Here is a 15,401-nt window from a genome sequence, read left to right as displayed (position 1 = left end):
TGCAGTCATTGGTGGTTTACTGTGTCCGCTCCTCATTGTTGCATACACTCCAACACCTCTCCATCATTCTCTCCCTGCTTTTCTTTTCTTGTTTTTATTCAGAAGAGCGTCTTAAAACTTATCACAGGTCACAGTAACTGTTCATCAGTGATTGTTTCCACCTCCCCTTTAATATCTGAAGCATACCCAAACTCACACACAGGTTTGTATTACTATACTGACACACACACACACACACACACACACACACACACACCACCAGACACAGATGTATGGATGGATATTTAATTGCTATAGTTTTTTGTCTTTTCCCTCTGGTGCACCTTGTTTTCTTTCTCTATTTTCTATTCTGTTTCCATTCCAGCTCAGCTTCAGGGGTTTACAGAAAAGACTGAGACACAATTTGCCATCATAATCTCCTCTGCCTGGGCCAGGCTACGCTTGGCTGACACTGGGACTGTGTGTTTGCTCTAGGTGATGAGAGTAATTGAAAAATAGTGTCACGTAGGAAGTGTCACAACAGCCTGTGTGTGTGCATAGCATATATTTCGGTCTGCTGATAGAAGGTTCCTGGCAAAGGTGAAGGTATGCCAAAAGACACAGTGAGTACCTTTACATTCACATTAATATTCCACTTTTATTCCGAATATGATTAAGGTCATGTAAACAACATATTCTGTTTGGATATTCTGAATAAGGCCTTTTTCCGAATATAGTATTTTCCGATTAAGACATGTTTGATATGTCGGTATTATTAAGGTTTTAGAAGCTTTCTTTGGACAAGTACTGTATACAGCACATTCAGAATCTGTGTCTTAAGCCCAGTTCAGACCAAAGATTTGCAACGAGACAAGACAGTTTAACTTTGAAACTCTTTTTATAGTTCCTCTCTTAAATAAGGACTTTGAAAATAAATGTAATAATTCCTGTTTTAATGTACAATTAAATATTAAATAAAGAAATGCTCTATTTTAATTTCCAAGATCCTGGAGGTCCTCCATAGTTTACAGCCTCTTGCCTATTTACGGCTTATGGTCAGCTCTGTGCATTGCTATGGTTACTGTACACAAAGAAAGAGGGAATGACATGCAGCAAAGGGCCGCAGGGCAGAGTCGGACCTGCGGCTGCTGCGTCGAGGAGTAAACCTCTATACATAGGCGCACACTCTACACAGTACATTTTGAAGTGTTAAAGTAACATGTAAATAGTTAAATTTAACACTATTCCTGAGTGTATTTGATCCCATTCAGAATTAGTGTTAAATTGATTATTTTCATAGTGTTAACATTTTAGAGTTAAATTAACTCTAAATAGAGTAAAAATGTAACACTCGCTTACACTGAATAGTGTTATTTAAATTTTACACTAAAAGTTAAATAACAATGGAGAGTGTAAATATTACCCTTGGAAGAGTTGATCATTTACTCTTCTACAATAACAAATCAACTCTGATTGAGTTTGATTCCAGTACAGTTTAACACTGCATGGAGTTATTAAAAGTTAACACTCAAGGGTAAAATAACTCTGATAAGTGTTGATGTTACACACTACTGTGCTGATAATTATCTTGCAGTGAAAAACAAGCTTATATAGATTAAAATTCTAACACTGTGTAAATTTGACACCATTTCCGAAAATAAATCTCAGCAGTATTCATTTTACACTTAATTCACTTTTTTAGTGTCAAGTTACACCAAATACAGCATTAAGTGAGTAAAAATCACAACTTACCACAACATAATGCATTTAAAAGTTTTATTATCAGCTCAACTATGTCAGGCTAAAATATGAAGAATACATATCCCTTTTTAAAACATTGACCTTAGGTCTGCATAAAATGGCAATCTGGAACAACATACAGTTATGTTCAGAATAATAGCGTGTTAAATAATGTGTTTAAAAAAAAGTGAATAATGCTCAAAATCCTTAGAATAGCTTTTAATTCCATAATATCAATGCATTGGGAACACTGCACATTCAATTCCAAATCAAAACGTGACCAAAATTGATCACGTTTGTGTTAAACCTTTACAGAATGTGAAGAAAAAGGAATATTAGGCTGTTAGTATTTGCATTTTTCTTTACAAACTCAAACATTTACTGTATAAACTGAAAAATGTCTCAAGGGTTTGCTTTACTTTGAATCACTGCACTAATATTTAGTTGCATAACCATTATTTCTGAGAACTGCTTCACATCTGTGTTGCATGGAGTCGACCGACTTCTGGCACCTGTGAACAGGTATTCCAGCCCAGGACAATTGAACTACATTCCACAATTCCTCTGCATTACTGGGTTTTGCCTCAGAAACAGCATTTTTGATGTCACCCCACAAGTTTTCTATGGGATTGAGGTCTGGGGATTGGGCTGGCCACTCCATAACATCAATCTTGTTCATCTGGAACCAAGACTTTGCTCGCTTACTGGTGTGTTTTGGGTCATTGCCTTGTTGAAAGACCCATTTCAAAAGACATTTCCTGTTCAGCATAAGGCAACATGACCTCTTCAAGTATTTTGATGTATTGAAACTGATCCATGATCCCTGGTATGTGATAAATAGGCCCAACGCCACAGTATGAGAAACATCCCCATAACATGATTTTTGCACCACCATGCTTTACTGTCTTCACAGTGTACTGTGGCTTGAATTCAGTGCATGGGGGTCGTCGGACAAACGGTCTGCGGCCCCTAAACCCAAAAAGAACAATTTTGCTCTCATCAGGCCACAGAATGTTGCCCCATCTCTCCTTTGGCCAGTCAATGTGTCCTTTGGCAAATTTCACCCTATTCAGTACATGTCTTTTTTTCAGCAATGGGACTTTGCGGGGGCTTCTAACTGATAGCTTTGCTTCACATAGCCTTCTTCTGATCGTAACAGTACTCACAGGTAACTAAGTCTTCTTTGATTTTCCTGGAGCTGATCATTGGTTGAGCCTTTGCCATTTTGGCTATTCTTCGATCAATTCGAATGGTAGTTGACTGTTTTTTCCCACGTCGTTCAGTCTTTGGATGCCATTTCAAGGCATTTGAAATCATTTTGGCTGAGCAGCCTATACTTTTCTGCACTTCTTTATATGTTTTCCCCTCTCCAATCAACTTTTTAATCAAAGTCCGCTGTTCCTCAGAGCAATGTCTGGAACGACCCATTTTGCTGAGTATTTCAGTGTGAAATGCACTATAACCAGCATGCACAACATTTGCTTCCTTCCTTCCTTAAATAGGGGCCATAATTGACACCTGTTTCTTCACAGAATCAATCAACTCACAAATTGAACACAACACTGCTATTATTTTGAACATGCCCCTTTCAATTACAGATTTAATTACACAGAATGAGCAGCATGCATGTCATGACTGTTGGGTCTGTTGGTTTTCTATGACTCTACAACACTTAGTAGTAAATTATTTGCCATGTAGAAATATCACTTCTACCAATAAATTTGATTTATAAGGTTAGTGATGTTGGACTGCTTTTATTTTGAACACAACTGTATATGAGGTAGTGTAGGATCTGTTTGTAAAGTTTGACAGTGCAGTTTGTGCATCTCGACAGTTCGTAGTACAACTTCTGGATCATCTTCACAGAACACAGTTTGAAAACAATCTTTCTCAAGGAGACAGAAACGACAACAATACCGTGCCCCAAATGACTCCACAAAGCCAAACAAACCATGCAACCCAAGATTATCACCAGTGACCTGAACTATGGTACCGTGAATCACGTCTTTCAACCTGGGAACTTTAAGTCCCTCTGAGAACTTGACTGACAAGTGGCTCAAGTATCAAATTAAAACCATAACGCTTGATGAATATGAATATGAATATAATATGAATATTAATCAATGATGAATTTAAGGTTGGGGGAAATTCCTTAATGTAAAATATATGGCACCTAATTTGTGTATACCCTTTTTAGCTACCTTTTTGCTATTTCAAAGTCGTCATAAAATAGCTGTATCTGTAAGGCATCTTTTTCTATAGAGAATTAGGGACTTTTTTTTAAATAGGCGGCATCTCTCAAGTCTGCATACACACCTTCCTTGAGCATGTGCCTGGGCTTGAACATGTCTGCAAGTTCTGGGTTTTGAAAAATTGCCTTTAGTGTTTCTAAAATAATAATAATAATAATAATAATAAGTTTAGCAAATTTAAACAAGTGCATCTTCAGCTGCTTTTTAAAAGCTTCAACAGAGACTGCAGAACGTAAGACAATTGGAAGAGCATTCCACAGGTTTGGAGCCACCGCTTCAAAGGAACGGTCACCTCTAGTTTTTAAACGGGTGCGTGGGACAACCAGTAATCCCTGGTTAGAAGACCTGAGGGGCCTGTTCGTAGTGTACGAATGGAGCAGGTCCGAGATATACACTGGAGCCTGACCATGCAAAGCTTTATAAGTCAGAACCAAAACTTTAAATTTGATCCTGAAGTTAATCGGAAGCCAATGTAATGAGTATAAAATCGGAGTGATGTGCGACATCCTGCTAGACCTGGTCAGCAGCCTTGCAGCAGAATTCTGGACTATTTGTAGACGGTCCTGGGACGATTTGCTGAGACAGGTGAAAATAGAGTTGCAGTAATCAAGCCGAGATGAAATAAAAGCATGAATGATCATCTCAAGCTCAGAATGTGAAACAGCTCCTCTAAGTTTGGCAATATTTCTTAATTGAAAGAAGCATGTGCGGGTCAGAGATTTAATATGTTGATCCAAGTACATAGTATTATCAAATATAACACCAAGATTTTTCAGTTTGGACTGAACAGCTGAGGACAAGGAGCCCAGCAGCTGACTAATCTTGAAAGCTAAAGTGTCCGGAGCAACAATAAGGACTTCAGTCTTATTTTCATTAAGCTGTAGGAAGTTGTTTGCGAGCCAATCCTTGATCGAATTGAAACATTTAAGCAATTTCAACACTTTATCAGTCTCTTCTGGCTCAAAAGAGACATACAGCTGGATGTCATCTGCATAGAAGTGATAAGAAATATCTCCAACTTGGCTTATTATATTTCCCAGGGGGAGCATGTACAATGCAAATAAAAGCGGACCTAACACAGAACCCTGTGGCACCCCACAGGAAAGGGCCGCAGTTTCTGAGGAATGGGGACCAAGAGACACAGAAAAACTTCTATCTGATAGATAGGAGGTGAACCAATCCAGGGCGCTTCCTGAGATACCAACCCAATTCTTCAGTCTGTCAAGCATGATGTTGTGATCCACTGTATCGAAAGCGGCACTAAGATCCAGCAACACAAAAACAGAGCATTGACCCTTGTCAGAGGACATTAATAAGTCGTTGGACACTCTAAGAAGAGCGGTTTCCGTTGAGTGTTTCTGACGGAAACCAGATTGAAATTTGTCCAAAATGTTGTGTGCATTCAGGACAGCAGTGAGCTGTTTAGCAACAACTTTTTGAAAGGCAATTTCGAAATGGGCCTGTAATTTGCCGGAAGTGATGTATCCAGGCTGGTTTTCTTTAGAAGTGGCTGAACACTTGCATGTTTAAAATATGAGGGGACACAACCAGATTGCAGAGAGCTGTTGAGTATAGCGAGAACCCAACTACTCACAGACCCAATAACATTTTTAAATAATGAAGTTGGTATAATATCTCCTGGGCTCGAGGAAGATTTCATGCTGCTAACCAGATCAGTAAGTTCCTGTAGCAAGATTGGAGCAAAATGGTTCATGATTGGTGGCCGGATTGAGTGAGCCAAAAGTGGAGTAGTCATGCCATTTCTGACATCATTAATTTTCTTTACAAAGAAGTTGAGAAAGTCACTGCAGTCCTTATTTGAAAAAATTGGCACTTCAGGGGGGGGCAGGATTGACAATGTTGTTGATGGTTTCAAAAAGGACTTTAGGGTTTTGTTTACTGGAAGAAATAAGATTAGCAAAATAAGTTGTTCTCGCCTCCTTGACCATGATGTTGTATTCAGTTAAAAGGTCCTTGTAATATAACTGGTGAACGTGAAGCTTGGAGGATTTCCACTGTCGTTCCGCCCTCCGACATGTACGCCTGAAACAGCGTATGGAGTCACTAAGCCATGGGGATGAGTTGACGGTGGAAACACGACGCATTTGACATGGAGCCACTTTATCCAACACTGATATGCAATTTGTGTTGAATGAATGGACCAGATCGTTAATGTCAGCATAAGAGGACAGCGCTGCGCTTTGGACAAAAGCTGCAGTAAACTTCTCAGCTGAGGAGTGATTTAACATGCGAGAACATCTTACATTTTTACGGGGCAATACGTCTGGATTGAAAGACAAATTAAACAAAAGACAATCATGGTCAGTGATATGCAGTTCCTCAGAGCAAACAGAGTCAATATTAAGACCAAGAGTAAAAACAAGGTCCAAAGTGTGACCCCCAATGTGTGTGGGACCAGAAACATGCTGGATAAAATTAAAAGCCTCAGTTACATTAAGAAAGTCAGCAGCTAAAGTGCAAGACAAGTCGTCTACATGAATATTAAAATCTCCAACCATAATAACTTTATCCAACATAATAATGGATGATAAAGAATCACTAAATTCAGACAAAAAAGAACTGTTAGAACCAGGCGGTCGATAAATTAAAATACAATAAAATGGATTACAACTACCAACTTTGGTAATCTCTCTTATATACCACCGCGAGCCCTCCACCACGACCAGAGGTCCTGGGAGTACTGATAAAACAACAGTCAGGTGGACAAAGTTCAATTAGAGGGCTGTATTCCAAGTTTTTCTGCCAAGTCTCCGTCAGGAACAAGAAATCAAGACACCTATTAATAAACAGATCATTCAGAATAAAAGATTTGTTTGTAATGGATCGAGCATTTATCAGCGCCATCTTGAGAGGCGTGGACCCACTGCTAGGTACAGCAGGGTCCCGGGCCAGGGGACGCAGATACCTTGGAAGTGATCTATCAAAGCGTTTCTCCAGGGTGGACGGCCTAATTGTTAAAAAGGTCTGTATGGGACGATAGAGTGGTGATTGTGTAATTGCCACTGATGGGCTATAGGGGGAGATGTCACTGCTGACAATGTCCTGAGAGAAGGAAGTGGTACTGAGAGAAGAAGAGTCTGCGAAGGGGGTGTGTGGTGTAAACAGTCATTCATGTGGGTCGGACTGTACAGCGTGCTGTATGTTAGCTGCTAAAAATGAGCTGCCCAGCTTGTTTGGGTGGACACCATCGTTCCTGAAATAGGAGGAGCGGTTCCAAAACAAGTTCAAATTGTCGATAAATCCAAAGTTATGGGCACAGCAGGTGTACTGGAGCCAGGTGTTAAGACTCAGAAGCCGGCTGAATAGCTCTGAAACGCGGGACACCGTTGGCAAGGGGCCACTGATAAAAACAGATTTTCCACAGAGCTCTAAAAGGCTAAAAATGTCATTAAAATCCTTCATTGTCTTCACCGATTCCCTACGTGCCATATCATTATGGCCCACATGGATAATCACCCGAGTTATGGAGGGTGAGAGAGACTGCAGTAGACCGGGCAGTTTCTCCAGAAGGACTGGGACCGTTGCTCCCGGAAAACAGCGAGTTGTGGCGTTAAAAAAGCTTATGTTTCTGGAAATGCTGTCACCCACTATCAGAGTTGTCGGGGCAAAAAGGGGACGATGAATCTGAGGGCTGGGCTGCTCATGGCAGCAAGGACTACGGACTACACTGCATGACGGGACAGGAGAATTTTGTGAGCCCGCAGAATCGGTACTGAGTGGAGGATTACCTGCCAGGTCCGGTCGAGGAAGCCCACCAGAGTGACGCAGCACAGCCTCTTTGAGGATCCTGCGCCGAGCAGAGGCGGTCGAGGTCAGGGAGGAGGGAGGCCGCCAAGCTGACTTTCCGTTGGATTTTTTCGGAGCCTGGGCAGCGTCGATTTTTTCCGCTATCTCACCCGCATCCTGCAGAAGCTCCCGGCGCGTGGCAGCAGCCCCTTCCTGCGACAACATCCGGTGAGCCGGTCGTGCAGCAGTCCTCCCCCGAGGTGATTGCTGGGGAGCCGGCTGCGCACCGGGGCGAGCTCCGGAACCACTGGGCACCGAGCCATGAGGAATTGTGGCAGCCTCTGCTGGGAGGGTTGGGATGCAACAGGTCGCTACAGGCACTTCACCAACCCCGGTCATCGAACGTGAGCCGGGGCAGCCAGTCAGGTCGGCATCTAGCTCCGACAAGGCACCAAAGCGGTTGGAAAGGCTGAGGGCAGGAGGCGATGCAGCCCCATCCTCGGCTTTCCTCCGGCCGCGGACCACCTCAGTCCAGGACGGCCCGACGGTCGGCGTTGAGCAGGAGGATGGACGTGGACAGGTGGACCGGTCCCAGTGCACCGTATCCTGGAGTGCCGCCGATAGACTTGAGATCCGCAGCGACTGATCATGGCCTACATCAAAACAGGCGGCCAGCAGGGCGTCCTTATTCTTTAATTCCTCGGACATCCGACAAACATCTTCCCTGAGGTCAGCTATTTCCTTATTGGTATTCCTAAACAGCGATGTCACTTTGTGGGGCAGTGGGGACTCATCAGGAGGTATGGATGTAGCCATGCTTAGCAACACTTAGCTCTGAAATCGAGCCACTACGCTAACTTTAGTTAGCATTCAGTAGCTCCCGTTGTCGCTCGTTCTCCTCTTTTAGTTCTCCTTTAGTCTATTTGTAGTCCAAGTGGTATTGAGCAATCACTTTTAAAACACAGGGCTTTCAAGCGGGGGAGCTTGAGTTAGAAGCACTTTTCCGGTGATGGCTGAGCGTTACTGAGCAGCCTCCAACTGAGCTTGAAGACGTAGATGTGACGTGAAGGAAAGATAGGAATATATGCAAACGACCTGATCGTATGTCTCAGTTGTTTTGTTTCTTCTGCTGTCAAATCTTGTGCCAAGCACCTTTTCAACAGGTTCTATGATTCCCCATTTGTCTTTGAAGTGTTTATTTCGTTTAGCTTCTGAATTTAAGGGTGTGAAGGGGTTTTCCAACTTTTGCAAAGATTGTTCTATTTTGTTCTTATTTTCTGTGTCCTGTGGAGATAAGCACTGCAAAGCTGCATCTTTGGATTAAGTCAATCTACTGTAAATAGTTTTGTTTCCTCCATGGAAGAAGTGTTTTTTGAGATTCATAGTCAACCTAGACTATGAATCTCAAAAAACACTTCTCTTCTCCAGCTGCTTTTAGTTGTGCAACAGCAGAGACACACATATCTAGAGTGCTCCTGTTGGATTTTTTCAACAGAGTAGATGTTGTGGCTACCTCGTCTTCATTAACTGTCCGTGACGTTGTAGCTGTCTCCTCTACATTAGTGGTCACTGCCTCTTCAATGCTGTTAAATAAACATCAGGGTCAAACTGTTGGTCAATATACTCAGTGTGTTTTGTGTTTAAATGTTTCCTAAAACCAGGAAACTTACCAAACACACAGCCACATCCAGTCTAAGCACATTTAAGCCTGAGATTTTTCCCAGTAAGTAACCATGAACAAATCGTAAATGCCTAACAAGCATATTTGAACTAGATAACTCAGTCTGACAAACAAAACACTTCATGTTTGAGGAGAAACTTCAAGCACTAATGAAGCAACCTCGCCCTGACTTCAGCAACACGAGGACTCTCCTTGACCTTGCCAACATCGATGTTGTACACTGTGGTTTGGATGAAAGTGTACATGTTGTGGAGCATGGTGTTGTAGGATGTGCCAAACACAAAATGTGCCTTAAATAGTTCGTCAAAAGCAACTAGAGAAGAGGTTAACCTGCAAGGTATGGTATTCTTGTTGAGAATGATGAAGAACTGGTGGATTGCATTCTTCTTAACTCCAACAGTCAGGAGACAGAGCTGAGCGCTAGTAGTGATGGCATCGAGGTACCTTTTGAATGTTTGTTCCAGTCTGCGAAGACAAATGAGGGAAAACTCTAGTTAATGGCCAAGTAGTTGTAGAATATGCAGAAAGAGTCAATACACTACTAGTATTGAATATGAATATTGAATTAATATGTGTACCCTAATATTAGGTGTTCATACCACAAATTAGAAAAAATACAAACCTTCTTGAATACCACAAGATATTTCTCTGCTTTGATAGGAAACCTTTCTTGGTCTATTCCAACCCTGAGCCAAGGGTGGAATCAGGTGTAGCAGCAGTAAAACCGATGACAGATCACTGTCCCAACCTGTAACAACACAAGTTCAATGTTAACACATTTCAGTTATGTTGTTTTCTTTACAAAAGACCCCCCAGACAGACAGCAGTTCTATATCACAAGAAGTTCTCCAACTAAAACATCCATAGGTCTGAGTCAAACCTCAAATGTTTTGTTCAATATCAAGGAGGTAGGCTTCTCCTCGGAACGCGTAGCTCCTATGGCGCCATTTTGATGCTAAGAAGCCATCACCTCCAGTTAGCATTCCATTGACTGCCATTCATTGTGGGGCTACTTTGACAGCAAATAACTTTACATCTGAAGCGTTTAAAGACTCTATTTGTCCATTGTTTATTTCTAAAGAAACACAACAATGTATAAAAGGCTCCATTACCTTGTATCTCACGTTATGGCTCCGTAGTAGACGTTTTTGTAAAAATAGGCTAACAAATGTGTCATAATCACGCGACTTACTGTCGCACAGTAGAGGAATTACCGTATAGTACAGGAGAAGCTCACAGGCAGTTTCGACTTATATTTGCTGTTTAAGTTTAATTACTAATGTTAACTAGTATTTTAGTTAGCAATAATTAGCCTGTGCCTATGTTATCTCCTTACATATACCTACGCTCTCCATCTCTGTAAGATTGGAAACTGGGGTTATCCTACTAATAAATACTAAAATTGGAAATGATTGAGATTTCTCTTGGCACAGCTACCAGAAGACTTACAACTTTCAAACAGCTTGCTAACGTCACATCTACGTCTTCGAGCTCAATTGGAGGCTGCGCAGTAACGCTCAGCCATCACCGTAAAAGTGCTTCTAATATCCTTCACTGGTCTCCGTCCAGAGCAATGGGATCTGTTGGTCCATTCTATATACAATGTATGTTCAATATACTGCTACAGAACGTCCTCCTACAGACATTTTCAACACCTCACTGGAGACATGCCATGTGCCAGCATGCTTCAAGACCTCAACCATCATCCCTGTTCCCAAGAAGCCAAGGACCACAGGACTTAACGACTTCAGACCCGTCGCCCTGACCTTTGTGGTTATGAAGTCCTTTGAGCACCTTGTGCTTTCTCACCTCAAAGACATCACTGACCCCCTCCTGGACCCCCTGCAGTTTGCCTACGGAGCCAATAGGTCTGTAGACGATGCAATCAATTTGGCCCTCCACTACATCCTCAGGCACCTGGACTCCGCAGGAACCTACGCTACCCAGCTCTGCTTCAGGAGAAGCTCTCCCAGCTTGGTGTGCCTGACTCCACCTGTAGGTGGATCACTGACTTCCTGTCTGACAGGAAGCAGCATTTGAAGCTGGGGGAACACGTCTCCGACTCACAGACCATCAGCACCAGAGCCCCTCAGGGTTGTGTTCTTTCCCCCCTGCTCTTCTCCCTGTACACCAACAGCTGCACCTCCAGTCACCAGTCTGTCAAGCTTCAGAAGTTTCCGGACGATACCTCCCTCATCAGAATCATCCCTGATGGAGACGAGTCCGCCTACAGGTGGGAGGCTGACCACCTGGTGACCTGGTGCAACAGTGGAGATGGTTGTGGACTTCAGGAAGAACACCACCTGCCCCCATCACCCTCTGTGGCTCCACAATTGACACTGTGGAGTCTTTCTGCTTCCTGGGAACTATCATCTCCCATGACCTCAAGTGGGAGCTGAACATCAGTTCCCTCACCAAGAAAGCACAACAGATGATGTACTTCCTGCGGCAGCTGAAGAAATTCAACCTGCCAAAGACAATGATGGTGCACTTTTACACAACTATCATCGAGTCCATCCTCACTTCCTCCATCACCATCTGGTACGTTGCTGCCACTGCCAAGGACAAGGGCAGACTGCAGCGTGTCATCCGGTCTGCAGAGAAGGCGATTGGCTGCAATCTGCCGCTGCTCGAGGACCTATACGCCACCAGGACTCTGGTGATTGTGGCTGACCCCTCCCACCCCGGGCAGAAACTCTTTGAGACACTCCCTTCTGGCAGGAGGCTGAGGTCCATCAGGACCAAAACCACACACCACATGAACAGTTTTTTCCCCTCCGCCACTAGCCTTATTAACAAGGCCCAGAACCCACCCTGACACTCTCCACACCCCACCTCTGGCTCTATATGCCACTGTACCTACTCTGCTGTAGCATTCCTTTTTATTACTGTTTAACTTATTTTATTATTTTACATTCTATTTTTATCTTTATTAATACATACTGTGTGTATATGTTTATACTTATATTGTTTATATTCTTTTTATCCTTCTTATATTTAGAGCATGTGTGACATGCACCAACGACACCATGACAAATTCCTTGTATGTGTCAAAAACGTACTTGGCAATAAAGCCCTTTCTGATTCTGATTCTAAATTTTTCACAGATCCAGCTTCTTAGTATTATGCTGATATGTAAATGTTTACACATAATGTTGATATATTTAGTGCAATACAACACGAAAAGTAGGCTTACAAGCAGCTTACCAAAGTCAACATCCAATTCAGTGCCATCCTCAGGAGGATCAGCTGCCAGCAAGAGTTCTTCAAGCTCACTTGTGGATGGAAGCTTTATGCATTGTTTGATGATCTTTTTCTTGAACGTGACCGGCCACCTTTCCAGAAGCTTGCTTGAGGTATCCTCTCCGAACATTAGAACGAAATCCTGTTCAACCTGGAGTGGGGTGGTGTTGGTGACAATTTCAGTTATTTGATAGCCAATAAAAGGTAATGGGTGCTAGTTATTGGAGTATCACTACAATGTCTACCTTCTTACAAAACAATTCACTTGTCATAACATTTTCAAAATAATAACAATTACCAAGCTTTAAAACGTGGAAACTCAGACAGTATGTTGCTTGACTGCTGGGGGTCGAGGATCATGTTGCGGACACAAATGTTTTTCTTCTTGATTGTGTCCTCATCAGCAGAATCATCAGTGAGATTGCTTTGTTGCACTCATCTTCAGTCAGAGCAGTCTCTGGAACAAACTGGGATTCTCGTCTGACAGTTGGTCCTCCAGACATGTCTTCACCAGATGATCCTTTGGTTGATTCTACACAACACGGGAAAATTTCAATCATGTCAAAAGTTTTAGTAGCCTGGCTAACTTTTAAAGGAGGTACTCCACTGTAAAACATACTTTTTGAGCTGTAAACTAAATTATATGAATGTGCTGTGATGAAACACATCAATGCTGGTGTTAATATTAATATTTCTTCACAATTTATGAAAATCTGCATTTTGTGGGTTGAACATTTATCAAAATGCCATCTACTGCTTTAAATTCCCCTAAAGTTTGCAAGGCCAGTTTGTCACTCACACCAGTCAGTGTTGAGGCAACACCCCCTAAAGTCACAGTCCTTTGTAGGTCTCTGATGCATTTTTTTTTTAAATTTGCTAAGAGGGAGGGAGCTAGCAGAATTGAAGGATGTAGTTACACAATATATTATTTGACTGAGAAACATTCTAAGCATCAAATGCAATTATTGATCTAGTGACTGTTTTGTTCCATACATTTTCCAGTATTACCTCCAAATGATGATCGCCTGTCTTTAGCGGTGCCTCTGAATAGTTTTAATCCTCCAGGCCAAGTATCCAGTTCCACTCTCGCCATCACAATAATGCCTCTTGAAGGATGAAAGGATAACAAAAACAGATACTTCATTAAAATTACATTTAAAAGAAAAACAAGTTGAAAACAACATGGTCTGGTAGGATTAAAAAATATTCAATAGCATTTAACATTACAGCTATTACTGTGTGCAACTCACAACCATTCTTAGAGAATGGGTCACCGAGGTACTATTCCTCTGGCATACATTTCTTTCCCCTGTCTGGGTGGAGATGTACTGCAAAATTGAAGAAGAAAGGATTGTGCAGTCATATTCACTTAGATTTGGATTTAGATTTACAGATTGAGAACACAAGGACTATTAGCAAATTACCCATTCTTTTCTGTCATGTCAGCTGCCAGTATGTTCACCATTTTACGTCTGGCTTCATCCATTAAGGACTTGGTTTGGTTGTATTCATTTATTATACGTTCCCCACCAGGTCTGTTGGTAAGAGTTGATTACACCAACTTAAAACAAAAATGCATAACAATTCAGCATGTTATATCCACTGAAAATAAACTGGAAATAAACTATTATGATGGAAAACATGAAAAAATGTTTTCAAACCCATGTAATCCAGTCCCCGAACTGTCAACAACTTTCACACCTTCTGTTACAGTTGGGACACCAAACTTTGCAAATGCTAGAAAAAACAGGGACAAAAGCTTGTGTAAACAAAACTAAATCATTGTTTATATAATAATGTCACAGTGTACAACTCATTTACCCTATAAAATAACCTGGTGACAGAGCCATCTACCGCTCTGGCAGTGATAATGTGGGTTTGGAATGACTCATAACATTTTTATAATTGTAACGAGTAACGATGCAGCACATGAAAAATGTATCGGAGTAAAAGTATTAAACTCATCGAAAATATGTACTGAAGTAAAAGTGGAAGTAGGAGAAAAAAATAATACTCCAGTAGAGTACAGATCAAGCCTTTTAGTACTTAAGTACAGTAGTGAAGTAGTTCTACTTCGTTACTATACATCTCTGAGTATTGATTGATTGAAACTCAGCCAGTTTGGCTCTAAACTCTGCATCAAAAGCTGTGTTCTGGAGAAGGGAGTTATTAAATTGCCACCTTCTAGATCTTTCTCCTAACATATCACAATGGAATGTGGTTATCAGCGCATTGTGATCAGACAGAATTGCTGGTTCTATAGCTATCGTGTGGTGTGTGTTTGATGTGTGTTTTTGGGCCTTTGTGTGGTTTCCCACTGCATTCATGTCTCCCCCTATAATTATTGAATATTCATTGAGAGAGAGCAATTCATTGGTTAGACTCGGGGAAAAAGCTTATGTCATATGTAGATGGTGCCTATACCGAAACAAAGGCTATTTTCCTACTCCGGAAACTGGGGACTGTGGGCACTCGGGAACTGGCGACAGTGGGCACTCGGGAACTGGGGACAGTGGGTGCTTGGGAACTGTAACATCTGGAACCAGGTGACGGGTCAGCGGGGCTGGCGTCAGGCGACGGGTCAGCGGGGCTGGCCTCAGGCGACGGGTCAGCTGGGCTGAAACCAGGCGACGGGTCAGCTGGACTGGGGCAAGGCGACGGGTCAGAAGCCAACCGGTCCGCCGACAGGACAGGAATCGCTGAGACGCCGGGGAAGGGCATAGTCTCAGAGGCGCCGGAGACCGGCAAAGTCACAGGGG

Source organism: Sander lucioperca, chromosome 3, assembly GCF_008315115.2.
Source record: "Sander lucioperca isolate FBNREF2018 chromosome 3, SLUC_FBN_1.2, whole genome shotgun sequence".
Classification (NCBI taxonomy): Eukaryota; Metazoa; Chordata; class Actinopteri; order Perciformes; family Percidae; genus Sander; species Sander lucioperca.
This window is presented reverse-complemented; position numbering follows the sequence as displayed.